Here is a 12,678-nt window from a genome sequence, read left to right as displayed (position 1 = left end):
TCCCAGAGAATGGATGAAAGCACATGAATCAGTTGGTTGTTGCAACAGTATCCGTGCATTTGAAGTTACACTGGCCGGATTCAAGCATAAAGATGTCTCATACAATAAGACGATTTAGCTTAGCAAAGGCCTATTCCCCCGTGTCCTTTAGTGCAGGCCCTTTGAAGTCGACAGCAAGGGGAGTAAAGGAACAATTTAAAACACCAGAGGTAAAGACAAAAGGGAAATGAGGAAATACATCTGATCCCTGTCTGAGTAACAACCAAGACACCTGAAGTTTTGTTGCATTACTGAACACAGGCCAGAAAAACATGTGGTCATTCCTCGAGTGGCGCACCAGAACACCTCTTGACTTTGTAGGCCTGTTTTGAGAACTTGAGTCCTTTTTCTCTCTGCTGTGTGCGCATCCACCTCTGTGTGCCATGTCCAGTCCAGTGTGGTGGAACATAGCCGCATTGGCAGGCCCATTCCCACACAGGCAGCAGCATAAGGCTACGGTGACTGGCGGGGCTGCAAGGAATGACTCAGTTCTGAAGACTTTTCCATCAGGGCCTCAGCACTCAGCGTCTCACGAGAAACACCCACCATAGAGAGAGAGAGAGAGAAAGAGAAAGAACCTGGCAGAATGCAACATTGTGACGCTACTCCCAACTGTCAGCTATGCTCACATATTTAATTCTCTAGTCACTGTGTGGGAATTTATTTTGCCTATACTGTGAATCACTGGAAACTGGGAGATTGGCATGCTGGGATATTACGTCTTGGAGGCAGTCATCATGAATCAGTTTGATTAAATGGCACTCTGGCAAGTTCTACTGAGTTTTTCTCCATGGCCTGCTTTTCTAGTGTGAATCAAACACACAACATTGCAAGCAACTATTGCTAAATACGCTGGCTTGGTCGGTGTACCTTTTTTTAAAGGGACACCAGGCAAGCCTGATGCTTTTCCTCGCTCGGTCTGAAGCTCTTTTCCTTTTCTTTGTGTCTTCTGTCAAGGGTTTTCGCTGCTTCTTCGCAGGCTCTGCCATTATACACACGTTTGCAACAATCTCTAGCGTTTCGTTAGCCTGCCTCTGTGCTGTAAACTGATCCTGCTTTGGTCGGCGGGTAGGATACACCGAACTTGCAAGTGGAATATTCTTCCTTAATCCATTACGGGGCGAGAGAGCCTTCATTCGCCCCGTAATGAGTCATTTAACCATATACTGACTTACGAAGATGATTAATTAACACGAAAACGTTGCCTGGTGTCCCTTTAATAGACCATGGCCATGGTTTTATGTGTGTGCTAGTGCCCCCAGTTTTGCAGCAGCAGCTCTTGCTTCATGTCCAAGCTCCATAAAATAGATCAAAAAAGGGCTGCGAGATACAGTGCCCCTTAGTGTGCCTACTGTCTTAAATATGCTGTTAAAAGATGATTTATATCTTAGATGTGTCGGGGGGAGGCTGCCATTAATTTTTGAGCAAGTTCAGAGTGCAGCTGCTGAACACAAGAAGGTCCAAAATGTCATCTGTAATTTCTCAACAACAACAGCCCGTGGAGATGGATAATTACTCCCAGAGGAGCTGTGTTCAGAAGCATTCATAGGCATTTTCCTCTCCCCCCTGCTAAGAAGTCATTAGGCCCCACTGGTGTAACAGAGAAAGAGCTTTACTGCCACCCTGTGGTAGATTATAGCATTACCGTTTACAGTCTAATAATTCTCTAACCTCATTGCATGAGAAATATATCTCATAAAAAATACTTTGACTAAATTGAGAATGTTTTGTACTCCAGTTGATTCCATTGAACATGTTACTCAGAAACCACACAATTGAAAATGCCACAGAGCTGTAAACATTTATGTCAAAGATTTTAGACTGGCATGGAATGTCAGGATTGGCATGGTGAATAGCAATGGTGGCAGTATGTACAGTATGTCTGTGTGTGTGTGTGTGTGTGTGTGTGTGGGGGGGGCATTCACACAACACACAATAACATGCAACCATCACCACAACCTTTGTTAGCTTTCTAAATAGCGTTGTGTGTTCTTTGCATTCTTTTTATTCAGACAGCAACTAAAATGAGCATGAAGATGACCTTTTAAAAAACACAATTGAGTTTTTCATGAATGAGATGTTTTAATGGCTTTTTGGAGCCAGAATGTCCCTTGTTTTGCTCCCTTGTCCACAGAAAGCCAGGTTGAACACCTTCGAAGGTAAAGTAGCTCACCTTACTCTGCTGGCCGCAAGGCTCACTCCTGAATTAAATTACCCTCCGCTCAGCTGTCTCCTAGTGAAATTCACATTTCCTGTACATCCACAGCCCCTGCAGAAGCAGCACAGACACAATGTGCTAAGCAGGCTGATAATATTGTGCTGCAGGGAAACAACCATTCAGGCTCAGCCACAATGGAAGAAAATGGAAAAGTTTCCTCTTAATTTCTCTCTTCTTCTCCTCTTCCTGCATCTTCTCTGTCTTGCTCTTCGTCTTTCCCTGAGCTATTAAAGGCGCTACATTTTACAGTAATCAATACCAGTTTGCTTGAGGTGCTTTTTTTATTGGCCTTTCATTGGTTTTATGTGTGTGCTAGTGCCCTCAGTTTTGCAGAAGCAGCTCTTCCTACTAGTGTTTTATGTCTAAGCTCCATTGATCAAAGGGCTACGAGTTACAGTGCCCCTCATCCTTATTAAAATAAAATAAAAATAAAAATTCTACAATAATAATAATAATAATAATAATAATAATAATAATAATAATACATTTAATTTGTATAGCGCTTTTCAAGAAACTCAAAGACGCTGTACCGTTTTTACATTTGTACATAACAAACAGACAAGGGACATGGACAAGGTTACATAAACAGAAAGAAAAACACACAGGTACTCGGACAAAGCAATGAAAAAAGAAAAGCTGAAAAACCAGGAAAAAGCAAGTTTGAAGAGGTGAGTTTTGAGGGCCTGTTTGAAGGATGGTAAGGTGTTTGACTGTTTAATGTGGTCGGGGAGGGCATTTCAGAGGCCCTGTTGCCCCAGGTCTGGAGCTTGATCCTGATGTCTTGAGTGTGTTTGCATCAACGGACCCGAGGCTGCGGGTGTGATTGTGGTGGATGAGAAGGCTGGATAGTTATGGAGGGGCAAGGTTGTTGGTTGGTTGGTTGTTGTGTGTTGGACTAGGAACTCGAGTTGTCTGGCCTCCCTCACATCACTCCACGTTATATTGGTGAATTAATCCTTTCTAATTGAGGTTGCAGGTGTGGTTCCAATTTTTTTAGTGTTGGTGAATGGTGACCCCTAGTGGCTTTTGCTGAACAAAGACAACATACTTTTTTCAAATCATGTAATAGATTGTAGTATGCTATTGTATTGCAAATAAACAAGCATTTTAGATCGCATTCACCCTGGTAGGCTACTTTTTTGAATTGATGAATGTTAGATGCTAGGCCTTCGTCTCGTAACTGTGAGGGGGGACATCAAGATTCAGCCAGTGAGAGTTAGCAGAAGATAGGCTGAATCACAATGTCCCCCCTCAGACATTGATGTGTGTCCCCGCTAACTTCATGAGGGCTTAGGACTGTCCCACTGTGGAATTGCGAAGTGCACAAGGGCTCGCTCGCACTCTTTCTGTGGCCTTTATGTAATTCGGCCAAGGGAATTACTAACCATTCATAGCGCTGAGCTGTGAAACATGGGCTACCCAAAGGTCGGCTGGAAGAATGTAAAGACTGCTATGAAACGGAAACGTGTTTGCAAGTGTTTTTAATTTAAAAACGTCCCAGGTGCTGTCCCATTACTGTCATTATGCCGCTTTCATGATACATCAGATATTCAGAAATCCTGACCAAATGCTGACCAGTGGGCCACGGCTGATGTGCCCTTGAGCAAGGCACCTAACCCCTCACTGCTCCCCGAGCACCGCTGTTGATGCAGGCAGCTCACTGCGCCGGGATTAGTGTGTGCTTCACCTCACTGTGTGTACACTGTGTGCTGTGTGTTTCACTAATTCACGGATTGGGTTAAATGCAGAGACCAAATTTCCCTCACAGGATCAAAAGAGTATATATATTTATATATACACATGTGACTGAAGAAAAATGTACCGACTACTGTCACTATCGTATCGTATTCTCCAACCACAGTGGCCTCCCTTGCAATTATAGTCTAGATCAATTTTTAAAAGAAATTAACACTGAAGGCAAATCATGTTAATTTTTGGCATACAACATTTTTAGGGGTTTTGAAGGGTGCTGAATTCAAATCTTCTGTATGCCAGGCTCAAAAATGTCCCATAATGCCTCAAAATGGAGAAATCCAATATGGCCGCCACCAGGTCAAAATCTAATTAATCACTTATCTTTTGGACTGTACAAGGTAAAAACCTGAATGTAATGTGCTTTTATAGGTTTTCACATATAGGGAATTCAATGTCATGCTCAGATTTAAGATCAAGACTAGAGAAAATGCTTGAAATTAATGTACATGGTTAAAATTGTTGTCTCGGATAATGAATAATTCATGAAAAAAAGAGGACCATGAAACAGGTTGATGGCTTTCTGAAGAATTTACTTAGCCTGGGTATTCCCATGCTGCCTTGCGCGCGATTTGATTCACACTGCTAAGGCAGCCTGGAGACCATGGAGCAAATTTTCACCTGAGATAGGGGACCAATCACAGAACAAGGGGGAAAGCAAGACGATGATGAGCTATGCACAGACGCATTTGATAGACATCCGTGGCACCCAATAAACGGATCTGGGCATTTTTTTCAAATACGAGAAAATGAACGTTTGGTTCCCAGACCATGTCTCATTGAGAAGTGGTGGCGCTAGCCAGGCTAGAATTTACTTGAAACATGTTTAGAAGCAAGGTTGATTAACATATCTTAACCATCTATTTATATTATTTATCTGTATTTATCTATTTATCTGTATTGTAACTATATTTACCTATTTATTTAGTAATTAATCCATTATATTCTATTGAATTCTTTAAACTTCTTGGTATGAAGAGGTAGGCTACACACTTAGGCTATCCTAATCATCCTCATCCTCCTCCTCTCCAGCAGTGTTCTGACAGGTGCTGCTGCAGCTGCATGACTCCATGCATAACATGCCACTTTTCCTGCAACTGCAGCGCTGGCTTAGACATCCCTTGAAGCAACCACAGGAGGTGATCTCCTTACAAGCTTTTGGAATTGGTGGAAGAGATAGTAGCTGTGGCACCAACTGATCATCCACATTTATCCATCCCATTTCAGGAGCTGGAGGGAGATCAGGGTGTGACATGTCAGCCTGATTCCATACCATGGCTTGGTAATGATCCTGCATGATCTGGAATTTTGCTGCATCCGAAGTTGGTGGTATAGTGTCCTGTGAATGACCAATACAGAATAACTTGACTCTCGCTTTATCACAGCATCTAAGTAGATAGGTAGATGAGGTAGATACTTCTATCAAAGTATCTACCTCAGGCACACCGTAGATCTTACAGGTTAACGCCTCAGTTGACCTCAGTATATCTTCTGTTATAGGGCCCTTCCCAAGGCCAAGAAGATCAGTATGATGACTGAGAAACACCTGCCAGGCTGTTTTCTTGCTGTGGCCACTGAACTGAGACACACCATCACAACCAGTGACAGCATGGAAAGCAAGTCATGTTTGTAACTGATCAGGAGACAGACAGCAACTTGGGAATCTCATACACAGGCAAATACTTAGGGGCCTTTGAGGTGCCAGCATTTATGTAGAGATATTTACATTGCATTTTCTCATAGTGTGCCAGAAGCAGAAGAAACACATGTGTATCTCGTGCTGACACAACAATTGTTTCCATGTGAGCATGCATGCAGTGTAAAATCAGACGTGTCGGCTTCCTCATGGTCAGCCTGTAGAGAGGAGATTGTGAGCGTGGGATCTGATGACATAACAGTGGTTGCCTCTGTAAACCCCCCAGACACTACAATCACTGGTTCTCCTTTTGGGCTGTGTTTGATGAGATGGTTTGAGAGGAAAAGAGCCAGATCCGCATTGTCCTCAAGTGCCATAAAGTTGTACCAATCTTTTGGTAAAGCCACTGACTCATTTTCACTTTTACGACATATGGGTTGGTGGCGCTGTTTTCTCTTAATCCTTGTACCTGCTTTTAATTGATTGTTTTTGGTACCTGTCAAAGACTACATCAACTCTCTGAAACGTTACTCCTATCTTGCAAACTGTGTTTGAAAACATGCGGGCATATTCACCAAAAGTTGTTAGGTCAGGTGATTTTCCAAGTGCCATCACAAGTGCTTGGCCATTAATGAGCAAGCAGCTGGGTTTAGCCAGGGTGACATCTGCGGAGGTTTGGACTTCACCTTCACTGTCAGAATGTTGACCATTATAGATTTGTTGGTGGAATGGAGACAGCCATTAGTTGTTGTCAAAGACAGTGGAATGGACATGAGTTCATGCTGGAGGATGTTTTCCAGGTTGATCTTGCGCCCCGCTCTATAAGCTGTTATGAGCCTTTGTAGAATGCTCCTGTCCACTTTGATAGTAGTACTTTGCTTGCCCTTGGAATGTTGCACAACTTCATGCAGTGAAGTAAATGTCTTAGCTTTATAATATAAGAGGCAAATTTTCCTTCTTCTGCTCAACCATAGTAAGCAGTTCTAATAACTCATTTATGCGTTTCCTGTATTTGAACACACTTTTTTTGTTAGTCGGAATTTTTAAAGTCAGGTCTTTCGAGTTTATGGCCGGCATTTAAAAAAAAAAAAGACAGAGATGGGGAGGGTTTTTACTGTACTGCCTCTTCCTCCGTTGCTTCTACCTCTGTGTCACTGGCTCTCCGCACCCGGGGTCCTCACCTGTTCATTACAGTGCATGAAAATGCACTGTTCTGTTATCCGAAGTCTTCTTCTTCTTCTTCTTCTTCCCACCAAATTTCTGCGTCTAATTCAGCTTTAACCGTTTAACGTAGAAACTTCGTTCAAACTTTGTAACGTAGGTCTTGAAAAGGACACGTGGGGAATGTATTTTTCACTTTTGTAAACTTTATACTTTTTGAAATATTAATAAAAAACAAGCTTATTTTTCCCCATAGACTTTGTATTAGCATCACAATGGACTAATTAACTTGATTTGCACCTGTATCAACTTCCAGCTGCTCACTACTAGGACCCATCAAAGGGCCAGTTAAACTGATTGCACCTGTTTCAACTGCTTTCTGCTTAACTAGGCCAACTCTCTCTGTGTCTCTCCATTCTACAAGGATATAAGGCCTAGTCCACACGTACCAAACCGATCTTTTTTTCCTCCGTCTTCCCTAGAACCGTATCAAGAATATTTGCGTCCAAACGGATCCATCTCAACACGACTCAACACGTTACTTCATTCCCCAGGCCTATAGGTGGCACTGTGTCTGTACAGAAATTCACCAAAACTTGCGCTTTAAAAACAGACAGAATAGGCTACGGCGAAATGGCTAGTGCAAGGAAACCAGAATTGTTTGTGTGGACTGATGGTGAACTGTCAACTGTAGCCAACTGTAAAACTAATACACTTTATTTTACGGTTTGTGAAGGGTGCAGTCCCGTCCTTTATTTGGCTAACGCAGGTAGGTCTATTAATCACCTTTACTTTCTTTGGTTGTAGGATAGTCCGTGATTCACATTAGTTTTGGCTATCACCGCAATAAGGCTACTAAACGCAAGGCTTACCCAAGTTCTAGGCTATTCTGTCGCCACATTTATAATATTGCTATAAAACCTTCGTTAGTAACAGTCAATACTTTTGCCTGCATCAAATCGTGCATTCGCATTCAGTGTGCTACCATCGGCTTAACGTGAGTGAACACCGGGAAAAACAGTGTTCAGTCCACCAAGTCATAAGCTATCGGCGCTGCGCAGCATCAGTTGTGATATTTATCTTAACGGAGTGTAATCGTAGGTAATGTCATGTATGAAAACTAGTATTGTTAGGCAATACTATAAGTGCAAGTCCAGGGCAGCTGAGGTGTGGCGATGACATCATCGATACGCGCTAGCAGGATGTGCGGTTTCGCTGTCTAAACGAACTCAAACGGGCTACGGTTTCAGATTTCTCCACTCTGGGACCAGGTTTCAGAAAAGTGCGGTTTCGGGCAGTGCGTTTACAGGATTCGTTTGGACGCTCAGCCAAGACGAAGCAAAACCTCTGCGTTTAACCTAAAAAGCGTCTCCGTGTGGACAGGCCCTTAGGCACATTCCATCCAACTTTCTATCCATTCATCCTCTTCAAACCATTCACTCATCCACCCATTAAACTATACATCAACATCCATGAAACAATCTGCCTATCAACATCCATTACACTATCTACATTCAACTTTTAAACTATATACTCTGTCTCAGGCTTTAAGCATACAATCTGGCTCTCTTAAGACTACTATTTCCTCTGCCCACAACTGTTTCAAAATACATCTCCTCACTACAATAATTCACTATTAAATAATTTAACTATTTAAACTACTCAACTATTTAACTGTTCAGCCATTTCAACTGTCAGTTGTTATCAACTATGACTCCTGCCAACTGTTTCCCAATAAAAGTTTGTTTGGCATTTTATGTTAATATACAGTATGTTTATATTTTCATGCACTGGTAATTTCCTCGAAATTACATTTTCTAGTTCCTATTAAAAGTCCCTATCTCCGGTTCCCTCCTGCGCCAAGTTCACCCACTGAATCATCACCATCTCCAAGCTCACCTGCCTCAAGCTCCCTCAGGCTGCCACCTTCTCCTGACTCCCCTGGGTCCTCTCAACAACAACAACACGTTACATTTATATAGTGCAAAACAACTGGCTTATTACTCACACTTATGTTTTACTATCTGGGTGACATACACATATTGTTCACAAATCTGTCTAAATCTGTGTTAGTGAGCACTTCTCCTTTGCCGAGATGATCCATTCACATGATGATCCATGGCATATCAAGATGCTGATTAGACAGCATGATTATTGCATTATTGCACTATTCCTTAGGCTGACCACAATAAAGGCCACTCATCATAATCATGATGTCTAACCCTGAGGCGCCAGCAGGAATAAATGCTATGGTACGCACAGTCGCACACCCATCTACAACCGCCCCCCGCCCCCAACAAAAACATTCAGCGAAAGATTCAAAGCGCTGATAATATTTGTCCGTTTCACGGTTTTAGGTTTGTGCATTGGTCAGCTAAAAAGTAGCATATAACATCCACATGCAATATCTTTATAACAATGCGTAACAACGACCAATTCATTTGGACAACTTTATACAGCCCTATAAAGGTTAAAGTTACCTTTAGTTTTTTTCTAGCGTACTGTTCACGTATGGCTTTAAACATCTGTAATGCTAGTCTAACGTTTTGACAAGCACACCAATTTTGCCGCCCATCTGAAATAACTCCTCTAGCTGACTCCATCCTTTGTTTTTGTTGTTAAAAAAACGGTTTATATCCATTATGAGTCTTGAGTTAGTGAATTAGCTTAACATTGTTTGCTGATAACCAGCAACCATACTGTAGATAGTAAAAGAAAACAACATGTAGCCTAGCCTACAACTTCTGTAATTGTTGTGTGCGTGTGTGCGTTATTCTCGAGGTTTGACATAGCGTTGTCTGGTCATCCTAGCTCAACTCGTTTCACTAAAGCCAATCCAGGATGAGTAGGAGCGACTATGTCAAGCCAGGTGTAAGTAATTCAGGATGTGTGCGCCTTCTCGTTTCTGCTCCAAAGTGCCCACGGTTGGAATAAAAAAAAAGCGCGGAAAATAGCGTCATTCACACAAAGTGAACAACTGCTTTTGATATAGACTAACAATGAAGTAAAGTCATCCTTTTTGGAATGGGGAATCATGGCTATTTCTGTAAAACAGCAGAAGTAGGCGTGGTAGACCAACTGAATGCAAATTTACGTATGCACCCACGTGTGAGTGCTTCCTTGTCTCGGCACGCAACATCATTAAGAAAGCGCTTGCCACTGCAAAGATGCACATAGTATGAAATATTATAGTTGAAAATACCTTCGAAAACTTGCCCCTCCACTTCCTATCAACTACAATAGGCTATTCATCAAACGTCTATCAATAAAATAAGCAAACAATGAGTACCTAGGCCTATGTTAATAATTATAAGGCGATCACAATTAAAATAATATCCATATGGTAGTAGGCAGACAATCTGTTTTGTTTTGCGAGCAAATACAGTTAGCAAATAGTTTATAAATGGAATAAAGCTCCTTAGGGAGGTCTGATGTGAATGACAGCTAGCTGAACCAATAAGACCACATAATTACCATTAGAATTAACTTAGCTTGGCTGTTAGCCTGGTCAGGTGCAGAGAATAAATCCCCATGGTAACTTATGTGCCATCTCTTTTGTGAAACCAAGTCAAGGCTAAATAAATCCAGGATAACATAAAAATCCCAGCTTAATCCCTTATCTAGGTTTTGTGAAATATCCCTCTGCTCAAACAAAAGGTGTGCGCATGCATTTAGTTCTGCATTGAGTTGATTCTGATGTGTGTTTACGTGTTTACAGTAATTGTAAATAGCCTACTGTCATGCAGTTAATGGGATACTGTGCAGAGTTGGGAAGTTATGGTAGGCCAATTTGGTGTGAATACACACACAAAGGAAAAATTGTCTCTCGTTGAGTATCCAGTGTGTACGGCCGTACACCTGCAGGCGCCCCTGGTCTAATCAGCATCTTGATATGCCACACCTGACACAAATTCTCAAACAATATTTGAGAGAAATAGGCCTTTTGTGTACATAGAGAAAGTCTTAAATCTTTGAGTTCAGCTCATGATGAATGGGAGCAAAAACAAGTGTTTGTGTTTATAATTTTGTTCATTGTATTAAGCTCCCTAATTAATTAGGTATATGATGTCATGTTAATGACTGTCACTCTAATCAGGTGACTAATGTGATATGTTCTTCCATATAAGTAGGGGCCCCTGGGTGCAGCTCAAATGCTCAAACATGGCTGCTTTACAGCGCATCATAGAGCTCAATAATAGGAGAAGGCCCCAGAGAAGTCATTCATACCAGATGAATGCATACATTTGTATGTCCTTTAAATGTCCATTCAGATGAGGCAATTTTAAGAAAATACAGGCTGCCAAGACAGACCATCAGGCAGCTCATTGACAGGTTGGGTCCCCAGCTCCAGCAACCAACAGGGCGCACATATGCACTTACCCCAACAGTGCAGGTGTTGGCTGCCCTGCGGTTTTATGCCACAGGGAGCTTCATGGAGGTAGTCGGGGATGGTCTGGGCCTCAGTAAGCCCTCGGTGTGCCGTGCTGTAGCAGCAGTTACACCTTTGCTGCTATAGTATGTGCAATCCATGAGCTTCCCCACCACAGCAGAGAATATTGTGCAGGCCAACCAGGCTTTCCATACGATAGCCCAACTTCCACGGGTGATTGGAGCCATTGATGGAACCCTCATCCCTGTGGCCAGTCCGTCGGAGATGAGCCCATGTTTATTTGCAGGAAGGGGTACCCTGCCATCAATGTTCAGGTGATGTGCGATGCATGTGGCCTGTTCACCAACGCGTGGTGGCAAAATGGCCTGGGAGTAGTACCCATGACTCCTTTGTGTGGGCCAACTCTGGGCTGCATGAGCTGGCCGAAGATGGGCGGTTTGGCGACAGCTGGTTCCGGGGTGGCAGTGGTTTTCCTCTTTGCCCCTATCTGCTGACTCCCGTCTTGCCGCCAACAACACTAGCGGAGCAGAGGTGTAATGAGGCACATGCTCGACTTGTACCCGCAGCGTAGTGGAAAGGGCCATTGGGGTGTGGAAGTTATGGTGGTGACCGCTCTGCTACACAACCTGGCAGTGCAGGCCAATGCTCCTGTTCCCGACGAGGAGTGGCTTCAGGAGGATGTTCCACCCGAGCCAGGCAGACCCATCCTGCTGGAACAGAAGTTAGGAGAAGCCTCATTAATCATTTATTTGCCAACTGATATTGGTTCAGTTGTACTACATTTATTTGTTTGGTTTCTTTCATTTTGTCTTTTTTTGGCTAACAAACGAAAATGTACAAACAATACATGAACATGTAGCTAAGAGTGGGGGATGCAGTGCATACAGACTTCAGGGATAATGAGGAGCCACAGGCTGGCAGCAGAACAAATGCTCGAGTCTACCAGCGAGGGGAAAAATAAAAAAGATGCACATTTTAAAAGCGCGAGCAAACTTTCAACGTTGCTATACTAAGGAGGCAACTCTTATTTTAGAGACTGCTCAAATGACTCTTTTAACCTGTATGGATGTGATAAAAGCTGTGGAGGATAAGGCGGGGGAGCTGGAAGGCTGGGAGTGAGTGAGACAGCAGGAGTTTGAAATCACTCGACTCTGAAAAGTAATCTGAACTAATAGATGGAGTGCGCATCCTCTGCAGGAGAGACATGATGGTGTCATTTTTAAATCTGCCTGTGTACAAAACTGATGAGATTACCTCCAGGCTTTTAAAATGGGGAGTTGTTCCCATTTTACCTGTGAAAAGATGCTATATACCGGGAACGAGTTGCACGGACGGCACTCACTTTTTAAAAGTAACATTCTTTAGGGACAATGTATCCCTATAGTTTGATACAGAGAGGGCCGGGGTGTGTCGGTTTAACACTAGTGTTAACAATAACAACTAAAGTGTTCTCGTTGACTGAAAGGGAGGGAAATCGGTGAT

This window comes from Alosa alosa, chromosome 4, assembly GCF_017589495.1.
Source record: "Alosa alosa isolate M-15738 ecotype Scorff River chromosome 4, AALO_Geno_1.1, whole genome shotgun sequence".
In the NCBI taxonomy this organism is placed as follows: domain Eukaryota; kingdom Metazoa; phylum Chordata; class Actinopteri; order Clupeiformes; family Clupeidae; genus Alosa; species Alosa alosa.
This window is presented reverse-complemented; position numbering follows the sequence as displayed.